The following is a 13,446-nucleotide window of genomic DNA, read 5'->3' as shown; positions in this document are numbered from 1 at the left end:
CTATGTGAATAGTGAATACTCCCTTTGTCTTTGGCAAAAATATAAAATAAAAGAGTTTTCACTTTGTCCGTTCGTCACATTGAAAGTTTGAGGGTGCATCACCCTAGAAATAAAAATTTCCATTTAACATGCCACACGAGTGACCATACAATACAATCTACCAAATAGCATTCCCTTCATTTGAGCGATTACTTTAAATTAAGAGTATTTATCTATTTTAGTTTTTAAAAAATTTTTGGTTAGATACTTTAATTTTTAATTAAAATTAATTATTTAATTAATTTTTAACAATTAATTTTATCAACCACTTAAGTCTTTGATTCTATCAATTTTAATGGAAGATAAAATAATCCCTAACAACTCTAACAAAAGATAAAATAATTACTGACTCCTTTGTTCGAAAATAACATTGTTCTTTCTCAATTTTATCATATCTCACATAATTCTAACATTCATACTCTCCTTTACTTTCACAGTCTTTTTTTTCATCTTTTTTTTCCTCCTCTTCAACTCCAAGATCAAGTCAGTGTAACTGCCACGCGTGTCGCACCTACTTTAACATGTCATGGACCACACACTTTCTAAATCTTTGTGACTAGTACACCCACTTCCTCCGCACTTCATCCATCAGAAGCATCCACCTCCACGTCCTCAATAACAGCATCACCATCAGCCCCGACAACGTCTACCACATCCTCAAGACCAAGTTCCACAACTACCCCAAGGGCACGCCTTTCTCTACTCTCTGACAAGCAATATAGATTGTTGGACATTAGGACATCATGAGAAGATTCTCCTTCGACATTATATGCAAATTCTCATTTGGAATGGACCCCGAGTGCTTCATTCCTTTTTTTAGAGTCCAAGTTGGCAGACAACTTCGATCTCGCATCCAAACTATTAGTACAACGAGCAATGTCGTCGTTGCCGCTCATATGAAAACTAAAGCGATTACTGAAATTGGTTTGAAGAAGAAGGTAAAGGAAGCAATCGAAGTGGTGGACAATGTGATTATGGAGATGATAGGGTAGAAGAGGAGGAAGATGGCGACGATGGGTATTAACAAATCAGACTTGTCTAAATTCATTGGATCTATCGAAGACGACAAATACTTGAGAGACATAGTCATTAGTTTCCGGAGTATGAATTGGTTGAAAACAAGTTAAGGATTTTTCTTCTTGTGAACATTGAAGTTGTAGAGTGTGCAATGTGTAGCTTGAAATTACAGTGTTAAGCTGTTAGTGTTATGTGAGATATGATGGAAATTAGGGGAGAACAATATCGTTTCCGAACAGAAGAGGTCAGGGATCATTTTGTCCCCTGTTAGAGTTGTTAAGGACTATTTTGTCTTCCGTTAGAGTTGATGGAGCCAAGGACCTAAGTGACTGACAGAATTAGTTGTTAGGGACCAATCGAGTAATTAATTTTAGTTAAGGACTAAAGTGTCTGATCCAAAATTCTTTGAGAACCAAAATTGATAAATACATTGAAAGAAATAATTATTTTTTGATATATCCTTATTAAATATTCTAAAATATAATAGAATAATACTATACATCAAAGTCTTTTTATGAACCAAGTCTAACCAACTTAAACAATAAAATTTGGAATAAATTAACTATAACTAATTTTTGTTATGTTAAACTAACTTAATTAGACTTGATTAACAAAAAAATTTAAATGTATAAGATTATTGAATATAATATACATAATACATTTAGCATTAAAAAAGAGTATACTATCGTACCAAATTGCTTGCAAAACCAATTTTCATTTTTCAAACATTTCCTTTTAAAATATTTTAGCATTAAACTAAAACGTAAACTCATTCATGCAGCCCACGTTATGTGATTTAAAAAAAAAAATTGAATTTCCGAAATGATGCTGAATAAATTGTAAGATGCTTTTAGGAACGGCATGCAAAATAATTTCCTTTGGAATTCAATATGAGATCCAAGTAAAATCTGTACCAAAAGCATTATTCAATGTAATTTGCACTCAAACAGAAAAGTCCTTTTAGACAACTAAAACCAACGTGGCAGAATAACAGACAATACACCTAATCATCTGATCCAAAATGTGAATATCTATAAAGTATGGACACTTCGCTGAAGTATCATATTTACGTATCAGACTTGCTATACATACAAGCTTTTTTGGCTTACAAGTTATACAAGTTAGTCCAAGCCCAACAAAAAGTACGTGCACTACACTCTTCTACAATCGAGCATAAACACACGCGCCTTACTCAACCGTTTCGTTTTCCAAAGCGCGCTCGTTATGAAAGACTCTTCCTCTTCTTGCTCAATCAATACCCAAACCGTCAAGATTCAAACCACATTCAAAATCAACTGCAATTCTGAAGAAACCTTCCAACTCCTCGCAAAAAGTAAAAGAAATCAAGAAGAAAACATATAAATCTCCATCAAAAAAGCACCAAAAAGAACAAACAAACATTATTCAAGGTACTCTTTTACTGTTTTTCTAGGTTTTTCACATTTATGTTTCTGATTTCGAAATCGAAGCACTATATCGTCCGTATTTCTCTCTATGTTTCACTGTTCTTGGTTTAGATCTCACATTAGTGTTCTGATGAAACTGTTCTTCTAGTGAATGCTTTAACATATGTGTTTTGATCTATTTTGGTACATGTTTTGTGCATGTTTACATATTTTTTTAGTAGGTTTGTATACTCTGTATTGTGCATGTTTACATGAAAGAATCTTCCTCTTCTAGATGATTTTTGAGTGTATATGGCGGATTTTTGGGTGTATATGTTGGGATTGGAATGCGACTGTTGCTTCTAGTGGCATTTTGAACTTAAATATCTTTCTGAACTCATCTAATGTCATGTAATCTAAAAAAAATATAGAGGTGTATGAGACTGGTATATATATTAGGATTATTGAAGTCTAACTGGTACTGTTCTAATTGTGCTTGACCTTGTAGTATCATTTTATGCATGTTTGGTTGAGTTGAATATGATTTTAAACTCATTTAATTTCATTTAATTGAAAAAACAAAATTTTTATAGGACTGAATTTGGGTGTATGTGGCTGATATTTGGGTGTATCTGACTGATATTTGGGTGTATGTTTTATCTATTGACACTATCTCTTTTTCATTGCAGTAAAAATGGCAACCAAGAACCAGGGTAAAAAAAAAATACAATGTAAGAACAAATATATGTCATAGAACAAGTCAATTTTTTCTAATACAAATATATGTTATTTAAATAACTCTAATTTTGCTTTTTTTTACAGCAAACCAAAGACTTGAAGTGTGCCACCAGATTATTGAGTGAAAATTTTGAAAATATGAGCGAGGCAAAGAAAGCGATTGTTCAAGAATTAGGTTTTGGTCGACTCATGCACATCCCGCCAATGAGGGTGCATCACAAACTATTAAAAAAGTTGGCTAACTCCTTTAAATTGGGCAAAAACATACTCAAAACAAGCTATAGTTCCTTCAAAGTTAAACCCAACACAACAGGGGCTGCCCTTAGCCTCAATGCATAAGGTAACTGATTACAGAAAACCTCTATAGTTCCATTCTTCATAATATCTTATTCTGATATCATGTAATCAAGAAATAGATATAGGTTTATATGAGTGATATTTGGGTGTATTTCAACTTATTTGGAGTGTAAATTATTTTCTTTTATGTAGGAGATATATTTCCTGATAAAGTGAGTTATAAGGAAATTTCTAAAGAGAACAAAATGATTTTTAGAAGGTTCCAGGGGAAGACTCTAAAAAATTTGACCGATGAGATGATGAGTATTAATGTTGAAAACGAACAGGATTGCCTGATGTTCAAGAAGATTTTCATCCTCTATATTCAGATGGCGTTCTTGTTGCCAACAACAATAAACAAAATCTTTCTTGTGCACCTAGCTCCAATTTTTAAGATGGACAAAATAATGGAGGGCAACTGGGGAGTCCATGTGCTGAATTTCATCATCAAAGGCATAACTGATTACCGTCTGAAAAAGAAAAAATCAATCGACGACTGCCTCTTTGCCTTGATGATAATTTATTTTCATCTGGCAAAAAATAAAAACAAGAAAGGAGAAGAAAATCCTGGACTGCCCTGGGTTAGCAACTGGAATAGATGTAACACCCTACCATACAGAGTCTTATGCTTAAGTCATAATTCAGAGATGGCAAGGTATTACGACCTCTAAAATAAAAATTTAGTACATATAGTAGTATGAATGATTGATTATAACTAGGAGCCTTTGTAGAAAAAGGGGTAAACAAAAACCATCGCAACTCTAAAGCGCAACACTCCGATCGACAACGTAACGAACAAGGATAACCAACGCGTGATTATATATATACAAAGGAGTGTCAAAAACAGGAATATCAAGACTCAAGATCCGGCTGTGAAGATAACCAGTCCGAGCATAACAATATATACATATGATAAAAATAAGGAAAACCCCAAGGAAACCCAAAGGGACACCAATACATAAAACCTATTCTCCAAAATTCTCCCATAAGAGGAGTCATCACAGTTTGTATTATTTAATGGAGATAAAAGTATCTAAGCGAAACATATAAACCAAAACATAGCCCCGAGAACAAAGGATCTTCGCAAATCTAGAAGTCTCCAGCATGCCTCAGCGGGAAACCGTACGTCCTGCATCTGAAAACCACAAAATCCGCATGGGTGAGAACCAGAGGTCCCCAGCATGGTAACAGCTTCCACATATATAATACATAATAATGGAGGAAAGCCAAAGGCAATCCTATAACTTCCTCCAGATAATATCAAAGCTTATAAACAAGTTAAACCATAAAGGGCATCTGACTAAAGATACTTCAGTCTAACTAATACTTCCCTTTCCAATTCCTTCAATCCTCCCAACCACCAACAGGAGTATAATGTAACAAACACAGTTATATCAAGCAAGAAATATACAATTAGGAACAAGTAAGGCATTTAGACAATTAGCAAGTAATATGCTGTCAAATAGGCAATCTCAAACAATTCATATAGTATGCATATGATGAATGCCTGTCCCTAGTGGCTGATGATATCATCTTGTCGGTTATAGAGCCAACCCGACAAGTCCTGGTCGCTAACCATTGGACTGTCCCTCTGTCATGCATCCCCAACTCGAGTTATACTCATCATAAACTTGATCATAATCATGATCTATATCCATCACCCTCACTGGTGAATATTTACGGGGGCGAGCTCATCCGGGTCTTTCACAGTGCCCGGCCACACTTACGACATAGGGTCAACAGAGTATCAAGTCTCAACCTGGAGCACGTGGTGGCTAGCCACTGCTACTACCCAGGGAAACTCGTATCTCAGATAGTGGAAGTGCAAATCACAATTATCAATAATTCAGCATAAACATGCATGAATTCTCATCCATGGATCAACATCCATATCAGCCATCCGGCTCACGGTTAAATCCATAACCAGCCAATATCCATAGCATACACAGCTATCCCGGCTCACGGTTCAATCCAGAACCAGCCAATATCCATAGCATACACAGCTATCCCGGCTCACGGTTCAATCCAGAACCAGCCAATTCATAAACAATTACGGCCCTTCGGCCAATGGCATAACAAGCACTTCCACCACCATCCTCCACATCTCACATAATTATCAATGATCCTCATTGATTATTCATTTTCCCTTGCTTTACTCGCAAGTTACTACATCCACTAGCTCCTTCTCTCATGGCTAGGCATATCATAATGATTTAAGATATAAGTGGTGAGATCGGAGGCTTAGAGTATGAAATTTGGCTTTTAAAACTCAAAAATCAACTTTGGGATGGAAACAGGTCTGCGCGTACGCGCACTCCACGCGCACGCGTGGATGGCCTCAAAAACTCATCGACGCGCAAGCGTCATGCACGCAAACGCGTGGATTAAAAATTTGCCAATCGACGCGCACGCGTCAACCACGCGTACGCGTGGGTGTCCTCGTGCCCCAGGCACAACACTGGCACAATTCTGGCATAACTCTCTGGAAAATGGCTGGGCATTGGGTGCAGCACAATCGGCGCGCCCACGCACATCATGCTCACGCGTGGATGGCATTTTCCGGAAGAACGGCGCGCACGCGCCAAGTGCGCCCACGCGCAAGGGTCATTCTGCTAAAAATTTTCTAAGTTAAAAGCTGCAGAATTCACCAATTTAAACCCCAATCTTCCAACGGACATAACTTTCTCATTTTAAATCATTTTTCACCCGTTCTTCGAACGGCATGGACATCCCGGATCAAATTTCATTTCTAAACAGATTTGGTACAAAACAGAGGTCCGTAGTCCAAGTTATGTCCCACCAAAGTGCGCCCAAAACCATGTTTTTCATAAAAACCACAAAGTGCCATTTTCAAAACAAGCCATTTCCAATTCTTTTCAAAATCAATCAAAACATGCCATTTTCATCCCTTTCCTTTGAAATCAATCAAAATACATCAATTTCAACATCAAGCCTCCTCAACTCACACATTGACACTTTACCACGAATTACAAAATCACTATCTCATCATTTTAACCCACTTCACCCAAGTGGCTCAAACTCAAACATATTAACATATCATATACTCTTCCTCATGCCAATTCCAACAACACCAATTCCAATAAATCATTATTGTACACAATCAACATCATACTCACCATAAACATGGTTCAACCCACAATTCAACCATAACCAATCATCAAGCATATATCACAACATGCATATTTCTCATACATCATACCATCAAGGCATCATTAATCATCATCACATATATGACCACATCATATATCTCAATCATTCAACAACATCAACCATTCAATACCTATCTTAGGGCCTCTAGCCTAAGTATTTCCTACCACATTACATATTAGATACGGGAAACCGAAACCATACCTTAGCCGATTTTCCCAAGCTCCACCGGAGCACTTCCAAACCACTTATCCACAAGCTCTCAAGGCCTCAATACCTCCAAGAATAGATTTTTCACCACCAAGCCCTTTCCAAGCTTTTCAAAATCACCAATCAAGCTCCAATATCCACACATACACAACCTAAGCCACAACCATCATACCCATACACAACATCTCAAAATCCAAACATCATAAAACAACAAAATTACACTAGGGTTAAGAATCTTACCACACCCAAGGTCCAAGGAGACAAGATTAACCTTCTCCTTCAAGAGAGTTGGGTCCTATAACACCAAAGAACCCAAAATCTCAACATTTCACCCATGAAACTCGAAAATAAGGGCTGGAATTTCGAACAGCAACACGTGACTTACCTCAAGATTGATTGTATGAGTTTTGTAGAGCTCTCCGCGGTGAACGCGTGGCCGCAAACGGAGCGGCAATCGGAGCTCTAGATCAAAAGTTATGGTGGTTTGAAGATCAAGTGAGAGATAGAGGTTTGAGAGAGTGTTCTTCCCCTATTTCCTCTCTTTTCAGCGTGTTTGTGTGGCTAATGAGGAGAGAGAGTGCTCAAAACTAGGGTTTTGCTTTAGTTATGTTGGGCCAAGGGCCCACTTTAGGTCCAATTGGCCCGGTTTGGCCCGTTCGGTCCAATCTTGGTCCGATTTCTATAAAATTGGTACCGAAATTCTCATCTCAATCTCCTCTATCATATTTAGCCACAAAAATCACATTTTAGGCTTTCTAGAATAAATTCTTATTTATGGGTTAATTAGCCGTTAATTAACTGGGTTTTACAATAGAGAGCAGTTGGTTGCAAGGATGAGAGCAGAAATAGATGGCCATATGGTAAGTGAACAGAATACCTTCTCTGGTTTGGGTGTATTTTATTTATGTAGATACTGTAAACTAACATTTTTACTGTTTTAGGGCATATTAAAAAAGGCAGAAACAAAAATAAATTGAAACAAATCAAGGAAAAAGAAAAGAAAGAAAAAAACAAAAAAACAAGGCAAGTTCATCATCATCTGAGAGTGATACATATGAAACTGAAGTTGATTCTTTCTCTGAGTCTGAGTCTGAAGAAGACTCAGAGGAACCAAAAAGGAAGCAACCCACCAGAACGGCCAAAATGTAAGTAATACTTTTGGGTATATTTTGTCACTTTTACGGTGTTTTCTACTAATGATTGATTGCCTTGCAGAATGGAATCCACAAAAAGGAAGCAGATTCAGGAGGATTCTAATTCAGAAACTGAATCGAATGATGAGTAAGATTTTGAAATTATCATCGCTTTCTTTTCTGTTTATTTTCAAAATTTGATGTATTAACAGAGTGTTTCTCATTAACTTTCAGAAGTGAAGAATCATCACCAATAAAAAAACAAAAAACAAAGAAAAAAATTCAGACTACACACAAAAAGTAAGAACTGCTTTGGATAGTATTTTATCATCAATTTTATTTTGTTTTTCTGATTCATACTTTTTTTTCCAGGGCGCAATCCAAAAAGAGAAAGCACGTTGTTGAGGATTTGTCTCCTGAATAAACTCAATCCTATGATGGGTAAGATACTTTGTAAAGCTATATTACCGCTTATCATCAAATTTATATTTGTTAACATGTTCTTTTATGCATGTACTGTCAGATCTGAACTTGGAACTGAAGTATTAGAAGAATTCTTAACGGAATCAAAAAAGAAGAAAAACAACGAAAAAGCTGCTGCACAGGGATTTGTTATATTTGGGTGTATATTACCGATATTAAGGTGTTTTGGTTGCTGATAATTGTTTTTGGTTTCCCAGGAAGAAGGGAGCTGACCTGCGATCGACAGAAGATCACTATGACTCATCCAAAATGTAAGAACCTTTATTTGATAAAATCTTGTTTTTCTGATTTAACTGTATAGTATTTTTACTGAATGATGTTTATTCTATGCTTAGAATACTAGAGGTGAACTTAGGAAGTGAGAATGATGTTTTGTCTCAAGGACAAACAGATCAAAACAGCATAAACAAACCGGCGGATAGCATATAATTTCTGTTTCTAATACCGGTTGCTTTTATCATTTTTTACCTTTTGCTTCTAATTCTGTGTGTATATATATAAGAAAAAAGTCCTTTAATTTTTTATTCAAGAAAAAAAAGCAGGAAAAAAAAAACAAAAACTACAACTATGTAAGTTCTCAAAAAACAAAGCCTGTGTTTTCTTCAATACTTCAGGTGTATTTTGACTTTATTTGGGTGTATTTCAGGTTGAGTCTGGTAGAAGAATTAGCCAATGACCCAGCTCAACAGAACATGATGGTTGTGCGGATGGAGATACATTCACAACCTGAAGCGCTTTCAATGTGAGTTTTACAACTAAATTTCAACCTTATAATAATGAATTTTAACGGGCTTTCTTAACTTTTTATTTTTGTCTTGTTTAGAGTTACGATTCAAGTTTATGTCCCCTCTCTCTCAGACAATCCCTGTGCCAGCAATTGAACCATCCCCCGTAAAGTCTCCGAGAGAGAAAATTAGTGAAAAAAGTACAAAAAGATAAGGAATAATATTCGGGTGTATTTGGTTATTATTTGGGTGTAATATTGTCCTTATTTGGGTGTATATTTTTCTTATTTCATGTTTGGGTATATTTGATTATTATTTGGGTGTATATTTTCCTTATTTGGGGGTATATCTTCACAATTGATCTGTTGGTTTTTTTATAATATGATTCATTTTATCTAACCCTGCAGCACTCCATAACTCCCAAAACCTGATGAAAGCACACCCACGGTTTCACTAGCTCCATCTAAAATGTAAATTCAGCACAATAAAATTTGATTTTCAATATCATTCATCTGTTCTTATTTTTTTAGTACGTTATATGTCAACACGCAGTAATCCAGCCCCAGAAGACGCTGCTGCACTGATGATGATGGCCCGGACAACATCCTACATACCTAAAGAAGGTTTGATGCCATCATTCAGCCTTGACTTGACTGATTCAAGTCAAGAAGAAGCACCAACGCAAGAGGGACAGAAGGCAAAAAGTTCTGAAACACCAAAACTAATCGAACAATTAGAGGAACTGGTAGAAAAAATTGCAAACAGTGGGGTGAAGACAGCATTGGATTATGTAGAGGGTAAAAGTCCACCGATTGAAAAGGAGTGTGCCGAAGAAATTTTTGAAAAGTTTGAAAATCCTGTGAAGAACAAGGAGATATCGACTGGAATGAAAGAAAAATGATACGTCTGGGCCACACGTGTAAAGACATACAGAGATGGAAGCACTAATGAGTATGACCTGGTGTGCACCCTCAAATCCCAAGATCGACTCATTTTGTCAAAAGTCCACTTTGCATCTCTAAAAGCTGCTACACATATAGAAGTTGAGGTAATATTAGAATAACATTAATGATTTTATCATGAAATATAACTGCAATTTTAATTGATATAAATTGATTTGGTTTTTTTTTAGATTGTCACTGCCATGTGCCTGATCCTAAACCAACAAAATATTAAAAGATTTCAAGAAGAAATATACTGTCTCCTCCCTGATATTGTGGTAAGGTGTACTTCAATGAAATTTGGGTGTATTTCTGTAATCTTTTGGGTGTATTATATATTTCATTTGGTATTTCACAAATGTTGCAGAACATGGCCATTGGAAATTATCCAGATGAAAAATTCTTACGGCCTAAAACCAAAAAGCCATTTAGGGTCAAAGACTACCAAATGTTTATACCCTTTTTGGATCTCAAAAAATTAGCATCACATCAATATGTAAATTTTTGTTTCTAAAAGTTCTTATCACAATTCTTTGGTTTTGTGCTAATTAAACTAAAACACTGTTCAATGTGGACATGCTTCAGATTTTTGCACCTATTTGCTATTTAGAGCATTGGTGGATATGGGTGGCTGACGTAAGAAAGAAAAAAATTTTATATACTTGACCCGTATCACAAGGAGTGTCCCTCCAAAGCCAAAATGAAGCTAAATACATTTGTTGTAAGTTGTTTCTGTGTTTTGTGTTTTAATATTTGGGTGTATTTTTGTTCAAAATAAGGTGTAGTTTGTGATCCTTTGGGTGTATTCCTTTATTAAATTTATTCTTATATTTTGCTTTATTTTTTGTTTTTAGGAATATGTAATTTCGAGAATGAGGGTATATGTTAGGGGCACCTCTCAAGAAAAAGAATCATGAAATTGAACCACCATATATTAACATCTCATGCCAAAAAATAAGGTATAAATCTTTTATTCTGAAAATTAATCTTTCCTATATTAATTTGCTAATTTATTTTTTGTTTTTCAGCTATGATTGTGCTATTTATGTAATGAAATGGCTAAAAATAATTCAGCCTGAAAACATTAAAAGGGGAAAGTATGACTGGGACAATTGGACTCAGGTAATTGTGTTTAAAACTATATAACTCTCTATTACTTTACTAAATTAACATAGTTAATTAAAAAGAATATTCTTTTAAACTGTAGGAAGAGGTGGACCACTTTAGAGTAGAATTTGCTTCTCGGATTCTATTTAATGAAATGAATCAAGACAGAGCTGAAACCATTAGGAAAGTGATGCAGTAAGATTGTCCAAGCCATCCTCACTGTTGTTGAGTCCATATTGTCAGATATATTCATATGATATTGACAATGATTAATCAAAGTGTTATGTATTCTTGGAATAGTTTGAACACTTGTTGTAAAATTTTGCGAATATAATCCAGTTTTATTACAAAAAAAAAATTCATAATTAAACTGTCTCTGCTGTATTCAAAAACTCTAAATTACAGGTTCTAAAAAAATGAAGGAAAACAACACCAAACGTACCATACACCCAAAAAATTGAATTTTACACCCAAATAATTTCAATATACACCCAAAATTATATCCCCTGATGCTGGATCCCTAAACCCCTTAACCCTAAACACTAAAACTCTACACTCTAAAACCCTAAACTCTAAAACCCTAAACCCTAAACCCCTAAACCCTAAACCCTAAACCCTAAACCCTAAACCTTAAACCATAAAAACTAAACAAACCAATAATTTTTAACATAAATAGCAGCATCTGAAAAATATAAAAAATTGAATTTTACACCCAAAAAATTAAATTTTACACCCAAATAATTTCAATATACACTCAAAGTTCTATCCCCTGATGCTGGATCCCTAAAACCCTAAACCCCTAAACACTAAAACCCTAAACCCTAAACCCTAAACCTTAAACCCTAAACCGTAAAAACTAAACAAAACAATAATTTCTAACATAAACAGCAGCATCTAAAAAATATATAAAAAATTTGAATTTTACACCTAAATAATTTCATTATATACCCAAAATTCTATCACCTGCTGCTAGATCCTTAAAACCTTAAACCCTAAACCCTAAATCCTAAAATCCTAAACCATAAACTTTAAACCATAAAAACTAAACAAAATAATAATTTTAAACACATTAAAATTCAGAAATACACCCAAAAAACTTAGCGTTATACCAATATCCTGTAACTATACACACAAAAACTATCCCCTGTTGCTGGTTCCCTGAACTGATAATTCGTAACATATCCGTAATATTGGCTGAAATTTGGTTGCACCACTGATGCAGCATCAGGTTTAACTGGAAATAATAAACTCACATATTAGCAAAACTATTAACAAGAAAATTAAACTAAATCACCACCTATTTAAAGAACATCACTTTTACCTCGTTTAGAGCTTTCGTTTTCTTCTTCTTTGAGGCATTTGCAATCTATTTGTCCAACTTTGAACTTAGCCTATTTTTTGGACGTCCTCTTGTTCGAACCCTTGGAGGACTTTCAAGCTCGTTAATGGATTCCAAGTTGGCATCTTCGTGAGATAACGAATATGTCTCCTTCCCTTTGGCTTTCAGTTCTTCCATCTCAACCATGACATTATCGTAGGCACGGTGCAGAATGGCAATCAGCTCCTCGAATTCTGATGCAAATTTATAAATATTTTGCGAACAAAACATTAATTCGTCAAACCACTTGCTTCTTGGCTCCAACAGTGACTCGTCGTGGCTGCTCTTGATGTGTGCATGTCGCCTCTTTACTTTCTTGCTCCATCGTTCCAATATATATCTCGGTGACACTTGGATTACTCGTTCAAAGCTTAACACCCTTAGGGCGTAACGGCACAATATCCCTCTTGACTCGAATAATAAGCACTGGCATTTCACTTGGGCTGCTACTGAGTTGTAAGTAACCGTAAACTTGTTAAATATTGAGCTGGAAACTTGTTCTCCAGCTTCGTATACTGAATAACCTAGAGCGGAGTTCGTTAATCTTGTGATGCAATTCGCCTTCCCTCTGAATTGTGCTTGGAGTTTCCTAAACTTTTGGTGAGTGTACACATGTTGAAACTGAGCTTCTACGAAGGATTTCGTTGCACACGGTATGACGGTGTGAAAATCTGCAGCATCGAATTCTCTCTCTCTTTACTCCCTGCTTCCGAGGCAATTATCGTATTGTTTGACAAACTGGATAACTGAGCTGTTCCGAGTAATGAACTTGTTAAAAAATGAATG

This window comes from Arachis hypogaea, chromosome 10 (genome assembly GCF_003086295.3).
Source record: "Arachis hypogaea cultivar Tifrunner chromosome 10, arahy.Tifrunner.gnm2.J5K5, whole genome shotgun sequence".
Classification (NCBI taxonomy): domain Eukaryota; kingdom Viridiplantae; phylum Streptophyta; class Magnoliopsida; order Fabales; family Fabaceae; genus Arachis; species Arachis hypogaea.
This window is presented reverse-complemented; position numbering follows the sequence as displayed.